The sequence below is a fragment of the Lactuca saligna genome, chromosome 8 (assembly GCF_052625555.1).
Source record: "Lactuca saligna cultivar CGN05327 chromosome 8, ASM5262555v1, whole genome shotgun sequence".
NCBI lineage: Eukaryota > Viridiplantae > Streptophyta > Magnoliopsida > Asterales > Asteraceae > Lactuca > Lactuca saligna.
Window position 1 is genome coordinate 223,687,436 of NC_136424.1, and position 22,842 is coordinate 223,710,277.

Below are 22,842 nucleotides of genomic sequence, written 5' to 3' on the forward strand. Positions count from 1 at the left end.
ACATTATATCAAGGATAGACTTCACTTCATGATTTGAAACCTCCGCTTGACTGTTCGTTTGAGGGTAGTAAGCGGTAGAGACACGGTGGGTCACGTTGTACTTCCTCAATACAACCTCCATCATCTTGTTGCAAAAAATGCATCCCTCTATCACTAATCTAATCCCTAGGCACACCAAATCTTACAAAAATATTTGATTTTAAAAATTCGATAATTGTTTTAGCATCATTCGATCTTGTGGCCTTTGCCTCAACCCATTTACAAACGTAATCAACCAGGAGTAAGATGTAAACGTTGCCAAATGAGATGGGAAATGGACCCATAAAATCAATCCCCCATACATCAAATACTTCACAAACAAGGATTGGGTTTTGTGGCATTTGATTCTTTTGTGAAATATTCCCCATCCTTTGGAACCGTTCAAAACTTTTACAAAATAAATGACAATCGCGTGACATGGTTGGCCAAAATAGTTCACATTCAAGAACTTTTCTCAAAGTTCGGTTAGGACCGAAGTGTCCCCACAAGAAAATTCATGACAAAATTGCAAAATGGATTGGTGTTCTTGTTGGGGGAAGACATCTCCGAATAATTTGATCGGGACAATGTTTCCACAAATAAGGCTCATCCCATACATAATATTTTGCATCACTGTTCAATTTATCTTTTTGAGCACGTGTGAACGTATTAGGATATATTTTTGTGACCAAAAAGTTAATGATGTCAACTTACCAAGGAATGGATTAAGTAAGGGAAAATATATACTCATCCAGAAACGTGTCTCGTAATGGGAGAGGAGTTTCATTTGAAGTGATCCAACTTAAATGGTCAACAACAAGATTTTCGCATCCACTCCTGTCCCAAATTTCCAAATCAAATTCTTGCAATAGTAGGATCTAACGAATGAGTCTTGGATTTACATCTTTCTTTGTCATCAAGTACTTAAGAGATGTATGATCCGAATACACAATGACTTTGGTGCCTAGTAGATATTGCCTAAACTTCTCCAAAATCAAACACTATGGCCAATAGCTCCTTATCCGTTGTAGAGTAGTTTCTTTGAGCATTTTCTAGTGTTCTTGATGCATAGTAGATCACATGGGAGGTTCTTCCATTCTTTTGACACAAAATAGTGCCTATAGCATAGTTTCTTGCATTACACATGATCTCAGAGGAGATATCCCAATTTGGTGTTTGCATGATGTGAGCGGATGTAAGAAACTACTTGATCTTGTCAAAAGTTTCTTTGCATTCCTCATTGAACTCAAAACCAACATCCTTTTGCAAGAGTTGTCACATTGGTCTTGTTATCTCAGAAAAGTCATTGATGAATCTTCAGTAGAAACCTTTATCACCTAAAAAGGAACGAACTTTCCAAACACAAGTCGGGTAAGGTAAGCTTTGAATAACACCAAATTTAATCCTGTCTACCTTGATTCCTTTCTTTGACACAATGTGACCCAAAATAAGTCCTTGACTCACCATAAAATGGCATTTTTCAGTATTGGAAACCAAATTCATTTCAATGCATTTTTTCAAAATTTTGGTGAGATTGGTCAAACATTCTTGAAAGGAGTTGCCACGTACTGGAAAGTCATTCGTGAAAATTTTAATTATATTCTCAACATATTCTGAGAAAATACTAACCATACAATGGTGGAAAGTGGCCGGGGCATTACATAATCGAAATGGCATTCTCCGGTATGAAAAAGTGTCAAATGGACATGTAAAGGTTGTCTTTTCTTGGTCTTACGGTGCCACCGAGATTTGGTGAAAACTGGAATACTCATCTAGGCAACAATAATGAGACTTTCCAGCCAACCTTTCTGACATTTGATCTATGAATCTTGTTCTTGCATTAAGTTTATGGTAGTCAATACATAATCTCCACCTATTTTGCACATAGGTGGGGACCATCATACATTTGTTGTTCTCGACCACCATGATTCAAGTCTTCTTTGGTACCACTTGCACTGGGCTCACCCACTTGCTATATGATATTGGATAGATCATTCCCGCATCTATAAGCTTCAATATCTCTTTCTTCACAACCTCCATCATAGGCGGATTCAATTTTCTTTGTGCATCCCAGCTTCGATTGCATTCATCCTCCATCAAAATCTTATGCATACATGTGGAAGGGCTTAATCCTTTCGTATCCACGATCGTTCAACCCACTGCTTCTTTATGGTCCTTCAACACCTTGATAATGTTGGATAAGGTGTCTAAGTCCATAACTATTTCTGGTACGTACTTGACCCGACCCGGCATGGTCCATTTGGGTTGCATGGCACCATGCAATTGGATAGACTAAATTAAGTGGATAGACTAAGTTCTAATATATTAATAATATTATTTGATTAGTTTGATCAAGAATTAATTTAGAATTAATTAAGTGATCAAAATATAACTAATTGAATATATGGGTTGATTATGTAAATCATCCAGATCTTGTATAGTGGGCTAAGAGGCTCCATGGATTATCAAGTTGGGTTCCACCCATAGGATGCTCCATGGATTCTTCATGGGAGTTACAAACCCATGGGTCATGGAAATGAAGAGTCATGACACATTAGGGTTTACATGGTGTAACCCTAGATGTGTCAGCACTATATAAGGATCTCATTCTCCACCAAAATCGGCTACACTAAGGAAACAAGAGGGCTTCGCCGATTTCAAGAGGTGTGTATTCTCTCATAAGTTTTTTCCAAGAGCATTTGGTGTTGTGTGAAGCATTTGAGGCATTACACTTGGGGTGCTAGGCTCATAAGGTTTCAAGGAACACAAGCAACAACAAGGTAAGTTATTCTATCTATCATTCAAGTTAAAATTGTTCCCCATGTATGCTAGATAGGAATATAGCCTTGGAATTCAACTTTGCATGATAATTAGACAAACATAGATCCAAGGTTATTAGGGTTGCATGTACACTTAGGAAGTGTTAGAATGCTCAAAACCCATCAGTGGTATCAGAGCCTAGGCTTTTTTGCTTTTTATTTGTGATTAAAAGTTGAAAAAAGTCGAAAATCTTGCTGTCTACGAATGGACTCGTCGAGTCCATGGGGGGGACTCGTCGAGTTCACGTGTATCTTCAGCCAACTCGGCGAGTAAGTTCATGCACTCGGCGAGTAGGGTCGACAGATTGCAGAATTTCGAATTTAGTTGCTGGAAATGGATTAGAAACATTACCCTAAATTGTTTTGGTACTTGAAAACTTGTTTTGATGGTGTAATGCTCTTTCTAATTCATTTACAACAACTAGTTATCAAAATTACAAAGTTTTAAGTGTACTTTTGATTTATGAATGTGTTCATATTCATGTTCTTGTTCTTATGATGTTTTAGATGATCATAGGAATTATTTGTAACCTATGTGGTAGATTAATTCTTGATCACAATGTGTTTTAATGGAGTCCATAACTTGTCCTCAAGTTATGGAAAACCAAGAGTCACACTTGAATTAAAACCATTAAAAAGAACACAAGAGTTAGAAAAATGAAGAGTCTTCATTTTATTACTCTATTAAACTCATAAGTTACAAGAAATGAAAAGTTTTGAAAGTTACAAAACTTGCCCTCAAGTTTTGGAAAAGTAAAGTTAAGTTAAAACTTTAGTTCCAACCCTTAGAATTTTAAAAGTTAAAATTCAACCCTTATACTTATATTATGATGATTTAATAATTATATATATATGTATAAGAACAAAGTCGTCTTACCGCTAGTACGCCTCATTCAGGAAGCCGGTCTATAAGGTGGGTATAAGGTTGTTGCCTATAAAATGGTGACTTAATAGGTGTCTACTCTCACCCACCGCTTGCTTGACTGGTGGAGGGTCATTAGCTGAACGGGTAAGACAAGGACTTATAAATTCTCATTCAAAGTATGATGAATATTATAAAGTAACTAAATGTTTTATTAAATTCCCAATCTTAGTTACTTTAGGAAAAATGTGAATAAGGTGCTAATCCATGAAATTACACTTTACACTTTGTCTAAGTTGTTGGTGGAGCGTGTGTGGTTAACCGACACACTAACTTGGACTTAACAAGGTAGGTAAAGGGTGAATTAAGGTTTATTATAGTATCGGTGGAGCGTGTGTGGTTTACCGGCACATCGATTGAGTGATAAACTTTAAGGGTACTAAGTGATTTGCATGGTTACTTCACACCTCGTTTTGTGATCCTCGGTATCCCAGTCACAAAACTTGGAGGGCACACTCGAGATTGAAACATGCCTTTGAAAAGTTCATTGAATCTCAAAGAATCTAGGAATTTCTAAGAACCAATCATAAAACCTAATATCTAATATTTCGGTTTTCGTGGTGGAAATTGGTGAATCGTCATTCACCTACCTTTCAAATATGTTATAGCTTGGATTAAGGCATACCTCTTCTAAGTTATAATATATTATGATTGGATCCTAGCCTTAATATTACATTTGGGTTTTTTATTAAGGACTCTCTTAATATCTAAACTAATCTTGTCCTCTTCCTTCAGATGTCTTCAAACAATGCTGCTTCTGGCTCGAATCCTAATGGCTCCTTTACTCTTATGAGCTTGTGTGGGAAAGTCACTTTTGATGGATCCAACTTCAATGAGTGGATCAGAAACATTAGGATGATTACTCGCTACGAGGACAAAAGAATATGTCCTCGACAAGGAGCTTAAGGAGATTGATGAGACCACTGCAATTCCTCAGGAGATCGCTGACTTTCACGCACATGAAAGGGATGCTACGAAAGTAGCATGCATCATGATGGCCCCAATGATAGCATAACTCCAAAAGTCCTATGAGGATTTCTACCCTTATGAAATGCACCAAGATTTGATGGAAAGATACCATCAAAGTGCACGACAAGAGAGGTACGAAATCATCTGCTCCATGATAACAACCATGATGAAGGACGGGGATTCCGTCACGAGCCACATGCAGAAAATGCAAAGGTATGTGGATCGATTGCTGAAGCTTAATGTGAACTTCCCTGAGGAGCTTGCAATAGATATAATTTTGCGCTCCTTACCATCGTGCTATGATCAATTCCGCATGACATATCACATGAATAAGGAAGAGGTCACACTCAGCAAACTTTAGGGACTTCTTAAGACCGCAGAATCAGGTCTTAAGGGGAAGTCGGTTGTTAACACTCCTACTCCAAACTCCACTCCGGTTTTGGCAATCTGGAAAAGTCGAGGGAGGAAGAGAAAGAGCTCTTCGATGGGTACCAAGGTTAGGACCCTTGATGGATCTTCTTCAAGTGGAACCAAGAAAGGTTTTGTCACTCCTTCTTCTGACCCAAAAGAGGCTGAATGCTTCTATTGCCATGAAAAATCACATTGGAAGCGGAACTGCCCAAAATACCAGCAAGATGTGAAGGATGGGAAAGTTAAACCCAACCATGCAGGTATTTACACTATCATTTCTAATAACTCACTCCATTCGAAATCTTGGGTCCTTGATACCAGTTGTGGTATTCACATTTGTTGTGACTTGCAGGGACTAGGAAGAAGTGAGAATGTGGAGCAAGGAAGAATAAACTTAATCATGGGGAATAGGAAAGTTACACCTGTCACCAAGATTGGAGTTTATACTTTATCGCTAAGTAGTGGGTTAAATTTAGATTTGAATAAATGTTGTTATTCGCCAGAAATGGCAAGAAATATTATTTCCTTTCATGCATTGTACAAACAAGGTTTCACCTTTTCATTTGATAATGAAGTTGGTTCGATTAATGCTTTCTTTAATAATGTTCTTTATTTTAAAGCATTACCTTGTGATGGTGTGTATGAAGCTGTATCTGTTGTAGATCACTTAGGAAATAATGTTTTGTGTATTGATTCTCCTAATAATAATAACTTGGATAAAGCATCATTATGGCATTGTCGTCTTGGACATATAAGCAAGAAACGCATAGGCCAACTCCAAAAGGATGGAGTCTTGGAGTCGTTTGACCTAAAGTCAGATGATAGTTACGAATCATGCTTACTTGGAAAAATGACAAAGTCACCCTTCATAGGCTCGTGTGAAAGGGGTGAAGGTTTGTTGGACCTTATACACACGGATGTGTGTGGACCATTCAAACATGCCACAAGGGATGCTAATCGTTATTATTTGACTTTTACTGATGATTACAGTAGATATGGATATGTGTACTTAATCAAGCATAAGTCAGAGACTTTCGAGAAGTTTAAGGAATTTAAACAGGAAGTCGAGAATCAATTGGGCAGGAACATTAAGATGCTTCGATCTGATCGAGGTGGTGAGTATCTTAGTTTAGAGTTCCTCGACTATCTAAGGGAATGTGGGATTGTCTCACAATTGACACCTCCCAGGACACCGCAGTTGAATGGTGTGGCTGAGAGGCGTAATCGAACCTTGTTAGACATGGTTCGTTCCATGATGAGTCGAGCTTCGTTACCAATCTCATTCTGGGGGTATGCCTTAGAGACAGCCGCCGATATCCTTAATCTAGTCCCTACAAAGAAAGTTGCCAAAACTCCTCACGAGATGTGGACTGGTAAAGTACCTAAACTAGACCACATCAAGATTTGGGGTTGCGAGGCTTTCGTGAGATGTGAGACTCAGGATAAGCTCGAACCTCATAGCGAGAGGTGTATTTTCATCAGATACCCACATCAATCCTTTGGTTACCTCTTCTACAGACCTAGTGACAATATGGTCTTTGTAGCAAGAAGAGGAGTATTTCGAGAAAGAGAGTTTATAAGCCAAGGAGACAGTGGGAGGCAAATTGATCTTGAAGAAATTCAAGAGTCAAGTGGTGAAGGAACTTCAAACTCTAGCCCTCAACTTGAAGAGGAAACTCCTGTTGAGCCAATTGACGAATCTGTACCTCTGAGATGTTCCACGAGAGTTAGGAGTGCACCTGAGCATTACTATGGATTCCATATTACTGCAGAAGGTGAGACACTTATTAGTGATGGGAGACTAGTAAGTCAAGATGACCCTAACAGCTACGAGGAAGCCATGGTAGGCCTCGAGTTTGCTAAATGGAAAGAGGCTATGGATAGCGAGATACAATCCATGTATGACAATCAAGTTTGGAACTTGGTTGAAAATGTACCAGGTCGTAAGACGGTGGGGTGCAAATGGGTCTTCAAGAAGAAGACCGACATGGAAGGTAAAGTACACACTTATAAGGCTAGACTGGTTGCAAAGGGCTTCTCTCAAACTCCTGGAGTGGATTATGATGAGACCTTTTTTCCGGTAGCCAAGATTAAGTCTATTCGGGTTCTGTTAGCCATAGCCGCATTTCATGACTATGAAATTTGGCAAATGGATGTCAAAACTGCTTTTCTTAATGGAAAGTTGGCTGAAGATGTTTACATGAGTCAGCCAGAGGGTTTTGTCAGCAACGAGTACCCTAATAGAGTGTGTAAGCTTGAGAAATCCATCTCTGGATTAAAGCAAGCACCTCGCAGATGGAATCATTGCTTTGATGAAAAGGTCAAGGAATTTGGCTTTTCTAGGAGTGAAGATGAATCTTGTGTGTATGTCAAGGCTAGTGGGAGTATAGTTAGCTTTTTGGTATTGTATGTGGATGACATACTACTCATAGGAAACGGCATTCCAACCCTGCAGGAAGTAAAGTCCTGGCTTGGGAAGTGTTTCGCTATGAAGGACCTTGGTGAAGCTGCCTATATTTTAGGGATAAGGATCTTGAGAGATCGGAGTAAAAGACTAATTGGACTTAGTCAGAGTACCTACTTGGATAAGGTGCTGAAAAGATTCAGCATGCAGGACTCCAAGAAAGGAGAGTTACCCATCCAGAGTAACGCCAAAGTGAGTAAGACACAAAGCCCTAGCACTGAGGCTGAGATAGCAGAAATGAGTCGAATACCTTATGCTTCGGCTGTAGGATCGATCATGTATGCTATGACGTGTACTCGACCTGATGTAGCTTTTGCCCTGAGCATGGTTAGCAGGTTTCAGGGGAACCCTGGCAAGGCACACTGGACTGCGATAAAGAATATTCTCAAGTACCTATGAAGGACTAAGGACTGGGTCCTTACCCTCGGTGGGAGTGATGACTTGAGAGTTGTAGGGTATAGTGATGCTAGCTTCCAGACTGATTGGGATAATTTCCGCTCTCAGTCAGGCTGGGTCTTTACCCTAAATGGAGGAGCAATTTCTTGGAAGAGTTCCAAGCAAGAGACAGTGGCAGATTCTACTTGTGAATCAGAGTATATTGCAGCAAGTGAGGCGCAAAAAGGAGGCTATATGGCTAAAGAACTTCATCGGAGACCTTGGAGTTGTACCAGCTATTAAAGAGCCAATGGAAAGTTTCTGTGATAGTGAAAGCGCTGTTGCCTTAGCCAAGGAACCAAGGGATCACGGGAGATCCAGACACATCGACAGAAAATACCATTTTATTAGACATCGAATAGAAGAAGGACTCCTCGTGGCAAAGAGGGTATCATCGGATGAGAACCCGACAGATCCCCTCACGAAGGGACTGACTCGGGTTAAGCATATCCAGCATGCTCGGAGCATAGGGCTGAAGGATGACATTAGATTTAGTAGTTAGATAACCTCGAAATTTGTAAAGTGTAATTGACATTAGATGATGAATAATAGGTGTTTTATTTATGAGTAAAGTGTTGCTATCTCTTGTCAATCGTTTACTATATTTCTTTTGCATGTTTTGACTTCCAGAATAATTTTGTTTGGTATAACATATTATTCAAACCTCCACAGTTGGTCATATGTCGGAAGTAGGTATGAATCAAGACTGTCATGATTGGTTGCAGAGGTCTAAGGTGTTAGACAAGGCTACAACAATCATGAGTGCTCATAAGTTATGAGCATTGGACTCAACCCACACTCACTGGAATCACTTCATGGAATTCTATCTCGAGTGATCGTGAGACGGTAATATCATATAAGTCTTCAAACCTAGATATATGATTTGTTACTTACAAGTTGGTTATGCATTGATTGTATGAAAACGCATTGGTAACTCGATGTTATAAATCGTGCTCTTGTGTGTAATTCAATGAGTGGTAGAACAAACATATGAGTCGAAGTTTATCTGTTCCTTCTTGGATTAGAAGATGATATCTGGGCCCCTCGATGATTTTGTTTTGACCCATGTACCGTGCCCGGTCAGAACTAAGTAGATGTGTTCAATTAAGTTCTTTGTCAAACAAATCAGAAATCGGGAAACAAATTGTTGGACAATAAGTAAGACATTGTTCCATGACTGATATCTAGAACAGAGGATTATATGATCACTTATCTTAAATGGCGTACCATCATCTTCTCAGTTCCGAGAAACCTTGAAAAGAGCTACGATTGTCGATCGGTTCCTGAAGTCATACTTGCAGTAATAGTTATTAGACTTATCCAAGTGAGAGACTGTTGGATAAGGTGTCTAAGTCCATAACTATTTCTGGTATGTACTTGACCCGACCCGGCATGGTCCATTTGGGTTGCATGGCACCATGCAATTGGATAGACTAAATGAGAGAAATAACACTTGGAGATTATTAATATATTATAAGTTCTAATATATTAATAATATTATTAGATTAGTTTGATCAAGAATTAATTTAGAATTAATTAAGTGATCAAAAGATAACTAATTAAATATATGGGTTGATTATGTAAATCATCCATATCTTGTATAGTGGGCTAAGAGGCTCCATGGATTATCAAGTTGGGTTCCACCCATAGGATGCTCCATGGGAGTTACAAACCCATGGGTCATGGAAATGAAGAGTCATGACACATTAAGGTTTACATGGTGTAACCCTAGATGTGTCACCACTATATAAGGATCTCATTCTCCACCAAAATCGGCTACACTAAGGAAACAAGAGGGCTTGGCCGATTTCAAGAGGTGTGTATTCTCTCATAAGTTTTTTCCAAGAGCATTTGGTGTTGTGTGAAGCATTTGAGGCATCACACTTGGTGTGCTAGGCTCATAAGGTTTCAAGGAACACAAGCAACAACAAGGTAAGTTATTCTATCTATCATTAAAGTTAAAATTGTTCCCCATGTATGCTAGATAGGAATATAGCCTTGGAATTCAACTTTGCATGATAATTAGACAAACATAGATCCAAGGTTATTAGGGTTGCATGTACACTTAGGAAGTGTTAGAATGCTAAAAACCCATCAGAGAAGTTTCTCTTCTTCAAATTCAGTTAGGTGAGATCAGAAGAGTTTCATTCTTTCGCAAGTATGCATACTTCAAGTGTTGGAGTTGGAATTTTAATTCCAATTTTGGTGGTTGAATAAAGGAATGTGGCAATTTTGTGTAAGTTTGAGGTAAATCAATTTGCTTCACACTAAATTGGGTGGTTTTCTTGACCTCCAAATTGTTAACCAACCTTTGAAGTTCCAGGTCTAGGTAGTAGAGTTTCAATTTCTTGGCTAGTTTCTCATAATCAAATCCTTTGCTTAAAATCATCTATAAGATTTCACCATTAGACAACTCAAACAATTGGGTTAGTGGCTTAACAATATCAACAAACCATAAGGATGAAACATCACTAGGATATCTCATAGCATCATAAATATTAAAGTTTATTGTTTCACCTTCAAACTCCATTGTTAAACTACTCGCATACACATCAATCTTTTTTCTAGCTGTTTTCAAAAACGGTCTTCCACGACAGATTAGAGCCAATTTAGAAGAAACTTGTTCCTCTAAATTAGTCACATAGAAATCCATCAGGTATACCAATTGGTTTATTTTCACCAAAACATCTTTTAAGACTCCCTTAGGAAAAACACTCGAGTTATCCGCAAGTGTAATTATAACACCGGTTTCATTTAAAGGGCCAACATTTAGCAATTCATATACCGAATAGGGAATGACATTAATAGAAGCACCAAGATCAAGCATGGCACTACTAAAAGAGACATCCCATATATTTCAAGGAACCATAAACATTCCCGTAGATTTGCACTTAGGTGGGAGTTTCCTTTGCAATACTACATATGCATTTTCATTCATTGAAAAAAAAAATTCGTTTCCCTTTAATTTTCTCTAGTATGTGCAAAGTTCTTATTTTTTTGGGATATCTAGGGATTTGTTTGATTGCATCAAGTAATGGAATGTTTACCTCCACCTTTCAGAAGGTGTCCAGATCTCTTTCTCCTCCATATTCTTTTTTGAGGCTGGAAGTCGGGATGGAATGGTGGTTGAGTAGCTACCGGTGTCACTAGAGGGGTAACTTTCTTTGGAAATTCAAATTTTATATCATTCTTGACAATGGGATCCTCAAAAGGAGTGATATCTATTTCTTCCTCATCTTCCCTTTACTTATTTGAAATACCTTCTTCTGTTTGTTTACCACTTCTCAAGGTCACTACATTGACATTAGGTTTCTTTTCAGTTTGAGATGTGAATTTTCCATGGGACTCCAACATGCTTATAGATGTAAATATATATATCCCATTTGTGCTTTAAGGTTGGAGATACTAGTCCTTTTCTCATTTTGGAATTGTTGGGTACTAGTGGCAAGAGATTTGACAATGTCTTCAAGAGACATTTCGAAGCTACTTGGTTGGGATTGAGGATGTTGTTGGTGATGATGTTGGGGGTGTGGTTGGGGTTGATAGTGAGGTTGTGGGTGTTGGTAATGGGGTTGTTGTGGTGGTTAGGAAGGTCTAACCAACGCATTTTGAGGCAATGGTCTTGGATTGCACCTCGTATTGTGATTTGGCTTCCAACTTAAATTTTATGCATTTTGGTAATTGGATGGTGTGTTGTGGTAGTTTTGGAACTCTCTAGTGGAATTTACGTGTTCTGCATCTTCTTGAAGAATGGGACGTATATTCGTAGGGTGTCCCATTGTTGCATATATTCCACAAATCGTCACTTGTGGATTTTGTCCCAGGGATAGCTTTTGGACAACGAAAGTTTAATTTATGATTTGAGACTCGAGGTTTGATGTCACCACTTCACTTACTTTTTGATGCGTGTGCCTCTTCATATCTTGGCACGAGCCAAAGTGTTGGGAATTTGCGCCTATGTTGTTGAAGAGTTGTATCATTCGTTATGGAGTTTTGCTAAAGAAATCTCCCCCACTTGAGGCATAAACTAGTCTTCTTTTCATTGATAATAATCCCTCATAAAATTGTTGAATGGAGATTTGTTCTTGATTTTGGTGTTGTGGGCAACTATAACATAAGTTGTTGAACCTCTCCTAATAGTCATGGAAAGTCTCATTTTGTCCTTGGCTGTCACACCCCAAAACCGAGAACGGCGGAATACGTTCTGGGTTGGAGGACGTCATGTACAATATCATTACAATTGCATAATAGTAAAAGCAAGGAACAACAACCATTTCATATATATAGTGATCATAATTACAATTGTGTTCTACACAGTTAATAGACACCAAAAGTATAACAAAATACAACATGAGTCTTGTATATGCTCCATCTTCTCCAAAAGTTGCCATGTACCTATCTGTAACGACATAAATTTTAAAACCAATTTTTCATCTTTGCAAACATCAAAAACATCGATTAATATTTCAAATTCAAACGTAAACAATATTGTCACAACCGAATACATCACAAAGATCTTAAAAATAGTTTTCCCCGATAATGTGTACGATCACGCCGGCGCCTTCCCACGGTCCTCGCTAGTACCTGAAACACATAACACAACAACTGTAAGCATAATTGCTTAGTGAGTTCCCCAAAATACAACCTACGCACATACACCTTTCCAGGCCCTGAGCTTCCGGTCCATGTGTCTCAGGGGACTTCCATCCCGACTGGGTAAACCTTCCGGTCCTACCCACATCAACCTTACGGTCCATATTACAACTGTTGGATTAGGTGTCTAAGCCCATAACTATAATTGGTATGTACTTGAATTGATAGCAGCATAGTCCTTTTGGGTTGCCCTCAAACCTAACAACCGGACAAGGAAATTATGAAAGGAGAGATATTAATTTATTATAAGATTAATAAATTAATATAAATGAATTTATTAATATGTTAAAAGATTAATATATTAATAAGAAATTATTTTGTTTAATTAATTGTTAGCCAGAAATTAATTAGAATTAATTTTGGGGTTAAAAGAATTAATTATAAGGTGCATGGACTAGTTTGCAATTATCTAATAGTTGAGTGGAAGGCTCTAGAACCCCTTGGATAAGGGTGGACGAAATCTTTAGGGGAAACCCTAAAAATTTCGTCCATAGGGCTTGGATAAGGCCCTTGGGTTTGCTTAGGCCCTAAGAAAAGGATAACTAGGGTTTCCCCTAAACCCTAGATCCCTCAGCTATATAAGGAGCCTCCTAGTTCATGTTTTGGTCACTCTTTTCTTTTGAAGAAACCCTAAGGGCCGAAATTTTGCATACTCCCTCTTCCCTCTCTCCTCTAATTTCCTTCTTGCTAGTTTGGGTGTGATTCCATTAGAGGCATTACACTTGTGGTGCTAAGCTTCCAAGAAGATCAAGATCAAGATCAAGGGAATCATCAATTGTTTACTATAACAATTGAAAGGTATGTAATTACTAAACCCTAGTTTGTAAATTTCGATTATAGCCTCTCTCCTCTAGGGTTCTTGTTTTGCAATTCAAAGTTGTATGTTCAATAGATAAAACATAGATCCAAAGTAGGTTGCATGTGAACTTAGGAATTGTTTTCTAGGTTATTTGTTTTACCTAAAACCCATCAGTGGTATCAAAGCCTTTGTTTGTTTTAAATTGAATTGTTATAATTGTTGAATTGCAAATTAGGGTTTATAGCTATTAAACCCTAAAGGCCATTTTTTCGATTTTTAGGGTTGTGGATCAAAGGGTTTTTGAAAACCCTAGCCTCCAAAGAACCCTAATCAAAATTAGGGTTAGGGTTTTGAAAACCCTAGCCTCCTCCCTTGGAAATTTCGAAATATGCTATAAAGATTAAGGTTTCTTTGTTTTGGATAATAGTTGCCTTATTGGATAATTGAGAAAAATAAGGAAATTATCCTACCCCCATATTTTCGAAATCTAGAAGGGATATGGATTAGGATTAAATTAATTGTTTAATTTAATTAGATAATCCTTACAAGATTTAATAAATTAATTAAAATTTAATTAATAGATAAATATTAAATCTAATTAATTGGTTTATTTATAATTTAATAGTTTAAATTTCGAAAAAAATTTATATAAACCCTTGGAGTTTTAAAATGTTTTAAAACACACCTTATATATATATATATATATATATATATATATATATATATATATATATATATATATATATATATATATATATATATATATATATACAGTGTTGCAAAAATTGGACTACTCGGCTGAGTACTCGGCCGAGTACTCGGAATCGGGCCTCTACCGAGGGGAGTAGTGTCAACTCGGGGAATAAAATCGGTCTAACTCAAAATCGGTCAAAACTCGGTCAACCTCAGTCAACCTCGCTCAAACTCGGTCAACCTCGCTCCAACTCGGGCTACTCGGTCAACAAGTCAAAATTGGTCAACAAAGTCAAATTCGGTCAACGAGGGCAAAATTGACAAAATTATAAAACTTATTTTTGACTTTAAAACAATTACCCTAAAACCTAAAAAACAGGCGGTATTCTCAAATTTGGTTCCCCCTATTTTCTATGAGAATTCGATCTGCTGTGCTCTCTCTCTCTCTCTCGTCTTTCTCTTCTTCTAGCGAATCGAATACTACCAGCCACCAGCAGCAGCGATCGAGGTTCTATTCTACAGTTCGACTAGCAATAATGTGTTCCTGTCTTCCTGTGTTGTGATATTACCAGCGACAGAGATCGATTGTAGACTGAAGAGATCCTTACTAGCGATCAAGGTTTTTTCTCTTAACTCTTACCGTATCTCTCTATGTCGATTTTGGATTTCTTCTTCAAGAACTTGGTTTTTTTATTTGATTTGGTATAACCGTATGTATTTCACATTCGAGCTCGTTTTTTTCGGATAGTGTACTGTTAGTCTGTTAATCTATCTCACTGTCGATTTCGGATTGATCTCGTTTTTTTATTTATTTAAGAACTCCCACAATGTCCTACTGTTACAGTGGGAGTATGTATTTCATCAAGAATTTTGTCCCTGTTCGGCTGTTTCTTTTCCTCTTTTGTGATTCAATCTGTTTGAATTCATCATCTCCTTCGCTTTTCAATATAGAATCTTTCAATCGCCTAACGTCCGATAGTTTTACTGGTTTCAGTAGATAATCTTATGCCCCTTCTTCCAAACATCTGTAAAATCAACCCAATAATATATGTTACATGTCCTACTTGGTTTGTATCAGCGTATCTATTTCTTGATTTCTTTACAGGACACAGGTGTATCAGTGATTCAATGTCTGTATTTAGTGTATTTGATTTCTTTACCAGAGGTCCAGAGTAGAGACTGAGGTAATTAACTACAAACAAGAGGCAGTGGATATGTATTTTATTGTCCCCATTTCAGAACTCATATTTCACAGTTTGTAACTTTGTACGTATTTTTTTTCCTGTTTTCTGTGTAATATGTATGCTATTCTATTTTATCACTTTACGTGACTTTATATATTTGAATGTATTTCGGAATTCAAATTTCCAATATTAGTTTCACAGTTTGTATGTATTTTTTCCCTGTTTTCTGTTTCCTGTTTTTCTTGTTTTCTATTTTCTGAAACAATGTATGTGTTTTAGACTCACTAACTCACTTTGTGTTAGATAGATTTCTAACTGAAGTAAGGACATCAACCACAACAACCCCATCTACTGGATCAACTGTAGCTCACGAGAATGTTAAACGCAAATCAAATGATCCTGGATGGGAATATGCAGTGTGTGTGAATCCTAATAAATTAGAGCGAGTGAAATGCATTTTATGTAATAAAGAGATGGGCGGGGGAATCAATAGACTAAAACAACATGTTGCACAAATTAACGGAAATGTTTCTTCATGCCCAAAGGCCACAAAACATGACCAAATAAAATGTAGAGATGCTCTTCTTGATAAACAAAATAAAAAAAAGGGAAGGTAGATGAAAATGAGTCTTTAAAAGCACAAGTGAATATTAGAAGTAGTGAGAATGAAACCATTACCATCGATGATGATTTGATAGAAGATTCATTTGGCTCTAAGAAGGCTAAACGTTCTTTTGGGCCTATGGATCGGTTTCCAAACACTATCAACCCTCAAAATGTTTCAAACATGGGAAAGAGCAAACAAGAAAATATGTCAAATGTTATTCGTAAGGAACACATGATTCGTGTGAAAGAATATATTTGTAGATGGGCTTATGAATGTGCCATTCCTTTTCATGCCTTTGAAAAGGATAGCTTCAAAATTATGTTGGAGGCGATTGGCCCATTTGGATGTGGGGCACCACCTCCAACTAGATATGAGATGGGAGAAACATATTTAAAGAAAGAAGTAGAAAGAACAATAAATTTGTTGACCCCATACAAAGACGAATGGAAATCTAATGGATGCTCGATTATGATGGACGCATGGTCCGATAGAAAGAGAAGGAGCATCATGAACTTATGTGTTAATTCAAAGATGGGGACCGTTTTTTTGTCATCTAAAGAATCATAGGATGAAGCTCACACAGGTGAACACATAGATGAATATGTTGAAAGTTGTATCAAAGAAGTTGGCCCCGAGAATGTGGTTCAAATTGTGACCGACAATGCATCAAATAATATGGGAGCGGCCAAGTTGTTAAAGGAAAAAAGACCAACTATTTTTTGGACATCTTGTGCAACACATACCCTCAATCTTATGCTTGAAGGTATCCATTTTAATTGTGCTAAGTTTATAATTTAGTGTTCTTTCTTAATTTTTAATAATATAATTAACGTTTTATTTATTTTAAAAGGTATTGGCGGGCTACCTAGGTATAAGAAAATTCTCAACCATGCAAAAACACTCACGGTGTTTATTTATGCTCATCATAAAACTTTGGCCATGATGAGACACTTTACCAAGAAAAGAGATATTGTGCGACAGGGAGTCACGAGATTTGCTTCCGCATTTCTTACTTTGGAAAGTTTGGCCGATAAAAAGGCCCAACTAAAACAAATGTTTACAAGCGATGAATGGGAATCATGTAGACTTAGCAACACCGTTAAAGGGAAAGCCGCATATGACACGGTGGTAAATGCAACATTTTGGACCGGTGTAGCATTATGTTTAAAGGTTTTTGCCCCTTTGGTAAAAGTTCTTCGGATGGTTGATGCGGATCGAAAGCCATCAATTGGTTTTGTATATGGTGAGATTCAAAATGTGAAACAAGAAATTATTAATGCTTTGGGCAACAATAAAAAAGCATATGAGCCTATTATGGATATCATTTCGAAAAAGATGAAAGGAAGGCTTGATACAACCTTACATTTGACGGCTTACCTTTTAAATCCATATTATCTTTATAAGAATCTGGAGATCCAAAATGATATTGATGTGACCGATGCGATTGTTGATTTTGTCGATACAATATATCCGGGAGATCATTCTTTGCAAAACCATATCGTGATGGTTGAGTTGCCGGTTTACATGGGTAAACAAGAAAAATTTAGTCGAGAAATTGCAATTAAAGGATGTGAGGTGAACAACGACAAATTTGATCCGGGTAATATATTTTTAAATTGTATTTATTTTATAAAATTCCAAAATAATAAATTTAACAATGTTTTCTTTTCAACTTGTAGCGAATTGGTGGGTAGCTTATGGTGCATCAACTCCACAATTGAGAAAGATTGCTACAAGGATACTTTCTTTGACAACTAGTTCTTCGGGGTGTGAAAGAAATTGGAGCACTTTTGAAGGGGTTGGTAGTTTACTAAATTTAATTATAATTTATAAGTAGTTTATTCAAAACTTGTATATTTATCAAACTTTTTCTTTTGCTTATTTAAATTTGTAGGTACATACAAAAAAGAGAAATAGATTAGAGGCGTCAAAATTGAACAATCTTGTTTTTGTTCAATTTAATGCAAATTTGATGGAAAATAACAAGAAAAGAAAGACTAAGGATATGGAGGTACTTTTAGCAAAAGATGCAAGTGAGGCTCAAGAATGGATTGTCGAAAATGATGTATTGTTGGATGAAGGTGAGCCCGATGAAGCTATCGGTGACGAGGAGTTTCTACAAAATCGTAGAAGTTCTAGATTAAGAGAACTTGATGAGGAAGAATTTGTGTCGGAGGATGAAGAAGAACTAAATGAAGATGTTGAATATGAATCGGATGGAGTTAACATCAACGAACAAATTGGAGCTACATTAGAAGAGGAAGATTAAATGATTAATCTAAATAAGTAATATTAAAGAATGGTGTCTATTTTTGAAACTATTTAACATTTCAAAATGTATCTTTTGTTGATATTTCACCTAATTTTGTAATGAATTTCAATCAACTAATATTTAAAATTATGATATTTGACATGTATAATTTCCTTTAAAATATTTTTTTTACATGATTTACCATATCCGAGTACTCCCCGAGTCATCCGAGTACTTGCTACTCCTTCCTCGGCCGAGCAGGTGCCGAGTAGCGAGTTCTCCAACCTTGATTGCAAGTATGATAAGAGTGTTTCATGTATTAAATCAACATACTTCAAATCAGGGAGAGAGTCATAGCAATAGAGTAGTTAACTACCAATATTAATGATATTAATGATGTAATATGGGTTCAGGAAAAGTGACCTAACAGTAGGTCTTACATCAAATTATAAGGAAAATGTTGGCAGCCTAGAGGTCTAATTAGAGTACTTTCAAAGTCATGAATGTTTACAAACAAGTGCTCTACCGAGCATAGAAAGAGAAAGGCTATTCCTTAAAAAGGAAAGATAGGTAGACATCTTCTACTGACGATGGGTATTCGTTGGGCGAACCCTAAGTTCATCTACTAGGCAAACCACTTCCTGAAGGTGTCTCTCCTGAACCCTCTGATGTGCTCGGAGTTCTCTAACTTCGGCTCGGGATGTAGCTAGTTGTTGCTGCAGAGCCTCGTTGGTCCTCCTTGTCCTATCCATAGCTTCTTCCAATTGGCGGATGCGGACAGTGTTGAGGTTTGAGTTGGCATCAACCTCCATAACCCGGCCAATTGCTGCTTGACCTTGCTCGACATTTGTGGAAATCCTTCAGACCATAATGGGCAAGACTCGGTCCGCTGATCCTCCTTCGCTTAGGTTGTAGAATCTTCGATCTCCATCGAAAGGAATCGGCTGACCCTGCTCATCGCTCCACCGGTTCAGGGTTATTGCCCACATGGGAGTGGGGCCTTGAAACACTGGACGGGGGTTAGGGTTTGGAGCTACTGGGGGCAGGTTGTTAACTTCTGGCTCGGAGCTAGAGCTATCCGAGAAACCTTCAGCATGGTGATCATCCAAAGGGATCGGGTGATCATTTTCTGACTCCTCGTCGAGCCATCCTCCATTGCCCTGGTTTGGATAATACCGATCGCTGGGATGGTGGAAGCCAGCCATGCTATCTATGCGAGAAAGGGGGAAAGAAAGGTTAATAGATGTACTAATCTAGGATACTTATAAGATGGATCGTTATTAGTCAAGCCAATACTTGCGTAGTGCATACCAATTACATGTAACCAAAGCAAGATAGTCCTTCGAATAAGCAACCCTAATTTCAGATCCACAATCAAATAAGAATCGGAAATGAAGCTAAGGTCACAGATTCTGAGTCTATAGCACCCTAGTCACATGTAATCGTGATGTACCCACTTAGCAACTATTGTCCTATTAATAACGACCCTTTTAGTTATCACATATGTAGTTAGTAGAGTGCATAATACTCCTATAATATTCTTATTCTAACGAACTTCTGGTAGTGTTGGTAAGTTTTTAGACTTGTTTCAACACCACAACCATTTTAGGCACATGCTAGTCACTCCTAGAGAGATGTAGTTGATCAGGATACATCCACCCAGATGTAACTATATGTCTCTAAGCTTAATTGTGTTGTTCAACAATCTTTAATACTTCTGTTTTGTTCTATAATGATACTGACCCCTTTGTATTGGTAAATGTATATCTATAAACTTAATTAAATATTTTAGTACTTCAAAGAATATATATTCTTGGTCAGAGTGTTTTAGTCGCAAAGTGTTTATAGTTCGTACATCTTTTATGGGTTGATATACTTGATTCACTATAAACAATGCTCTGATACCAATCTGTCACACCACAAAACTGAGAACGGCGGAATACGTTATGGGGTGGAGGATGTCATGTACAATATCATTGCAATTTCATAATAGTAAAAACAAGGAACAACAACCATTTCATATATATAGTGATCATAATTACAATTGTGTTCTGCACAGTTAATAGACACCAAAAGTATAAAAAAATAAAAGATGAGTCTTGTATATGCTCCATCTTCTCCAAAAGCTGCCCTGTACCTATCTATCTTTGACCTGAGGGTACAAGTTATTTTGAAAACGAATATCAGCATAAAGCTGGTGAGCTCATAAGAGTTTTGTGTCATTGTAGTATAAAAGTGTTTGCAAACTTATAGTATAAAAACTGAAATTTGTATTTATGAGTAATAGAAATCCCTAGAAAATCCTATATTTTCCACAAAGTACATTTGTAAGTCAATCCTTCGAGTGTGTAAAAGTATGTTTGTTGAAGATTATTGTGTTGCGTCTTGGGCCCTTTTGTTTTACAGTCGGATTGGGCTTGTCAATCCGTGTTTATCTAGATTAGCCTTCTTTTTCTTAGATAAACGGTTAGGGTTTTATTATAAATATATGCATGCATGTATGCGTATAGAAGCAGTCGTCACTCTCATTGATTATTGTAAACCCTAAAATCCTCTACAGTTGATGTTCTTTATCGAGCTCTTCTGAGGATTGTTTATTAAATCATTCGACACCTTTTGATCCATTCAGCTTGTTCTTAATTGTTTATCTAGTTATTTCTCTACCTGTTTCATAGATCTAATCGATCTTCAAGTTTGTTTTAAACTTATCAATTGGTATCAGAGCAGGAGGCTGTGTAATCGATACACTTCTTTTCTGTGAAAAAAAAGCTTCGATTAGGGTTATTCCGCATTCATTGATATTTATTGAGCCGTCATCTCATAATTGACGTATCTCAATATTTATTGTTTTTGCCCTAATTTGATATATTACAAGTCTGATCTTTGAACAGGTTATTCGATCAATTATGGACGAGTCGCAATCCAATCCCATCAATATTTCAAACAGCATTGGATCAACAACGAAGATTCCCATCCTGTACAACCATGATTATGAAGTCTGGGCGAATCACTTTGAAGATTATGTCATAGGATCTGAGGATAATGGATACCTCATCTGGGAAGCAATTATCTCTGGACCGTTTTCTCATTCAGCAACTTCAAGGATTATTAAAACTCAAAAGGAGTATAATGATCTTCTGAAAGATGTTAAAGATGTAGCGCAAGACGAAAAAGTTAAATTTCAGTGCAATATCAAAGCGCTAAGATTGATTAGATTTGCTCTTCAATCCGATACTTTTAGGCTAGTAAGTTCATGCACGACTGCAAAAGAGATATGGGACAGGCTATGTGAATTGTACTCTACAGACAAAGATCTTGAACACTCCATTCAAACCTTACTCTTGTCTGAGTTTGGTGAGTTCAAGCAAGGAGCAGAAGAAACGGTGACTCAAATGTTCGATCGCTTCAATCATCTTCTTAGCAAGATGATCAAACATGACATCGAAAGGAAGCTTATTGAACAGAAGGTTATGTTTTTGAATGGACTCAGGTCTGAGTGGAGAGCAATCGTGTCCACAGTTAAAGCACACGAGAAATTCAAATCCTATTCTTTGGCGAAACTGGTGGGCATCCTAAAATCTCAAGAAAAGATCGTACTGCAGGAGAAAACCGTGGTTTCAAGTCTAGGTTCGTTGGCCCTCCTGTCGAAAAGCAAAGCTGTGATAGAGGACGAAGATCTCAACTTGGATGATTATGATCTCTCGTCTGAAGACTATGTTATGATGGTGTCAAACCCTAAGAGATTCATCAAGAAGAGATTCCCCACCAATAGGAACCGAAACTGGCAAGGAAGCTATAGCGCTGAAAAGGTCAAAGATGAACCGAAAGCTGAAGAATCATAGAAGGAACCGAAGGCTGAAGGAGATTCTGGAGTAAGCTGCTATTATTGTGGAGGAAAGAACCACTATGCAAAAGATTGTGTCCTCAAAAAGATGGTAGAAAAGGATGAGGAAAATGATGAAGAAGTTGTGTTGATGAAAAAGCTTGATGAGTTATGAAAGAGGAAATCTGCTGCTAACCCTTCCATGAATGCTTTAATTGTGCAGGGTTCGGTAGCTGATGATGAGGTCGGTGGCGTGGAGGTTTGGTCAACCAACTCTGAAGATGATGAAGTAAGGAAGCCTTCACATGGAAAGGCCTATGTAGCGAAAGAAGAAAGCAGTGGAGGAAGATGCTTGATGGTGTCCGACGTTTCTCAGATGAGAGGATACAACACTGATGGTGGGAATGATGACAAAGAACAGCAGAATCTGTGCTTTACTGCCAAACCACTCAGCGAGCAGTTCAGCGAACTTGATGAATTGATCAAGAAGGTTATCAGTGACGAGCAGTATGACGAAGAATGGTACATTGATAGTGGCTGCTCGCGTCACATGGCAGGGAGGAAGGAAGAACTAAGGGAATTCAGATCTCTTTCAAATGGTGGAAATGTCAAATTTGGGAACAATTCCTTCGGAACCATCAAAGGCTACGGGATGATTACAAACGGTGATTTCTCAATCAGGAAAGTTGCATATGTAGAGGGACTACAACACAATCTCATCAGTGTATCTCAGCTTGTTGGAAGTACTGGTCTCAAAGTCTCATTCGATGATGAAGGTTCAGAAATTATTGAGA

At 37.6% G+C, this 22,842-nt stretch overlaps 1 pseudogene; it reads left to right on the forward strand.

The window, feature by feature from the left end:
• LOC145010521 (uncharacterized) overlaps positions 1-18,273 on the forward strand; it is a 66,953-nt pseudogene extending 48,680 nt beyond the window's left edge.
• The last annotated feature ends 4,569 nt before the right edge of the window (positions 18,274-22,842 follow it).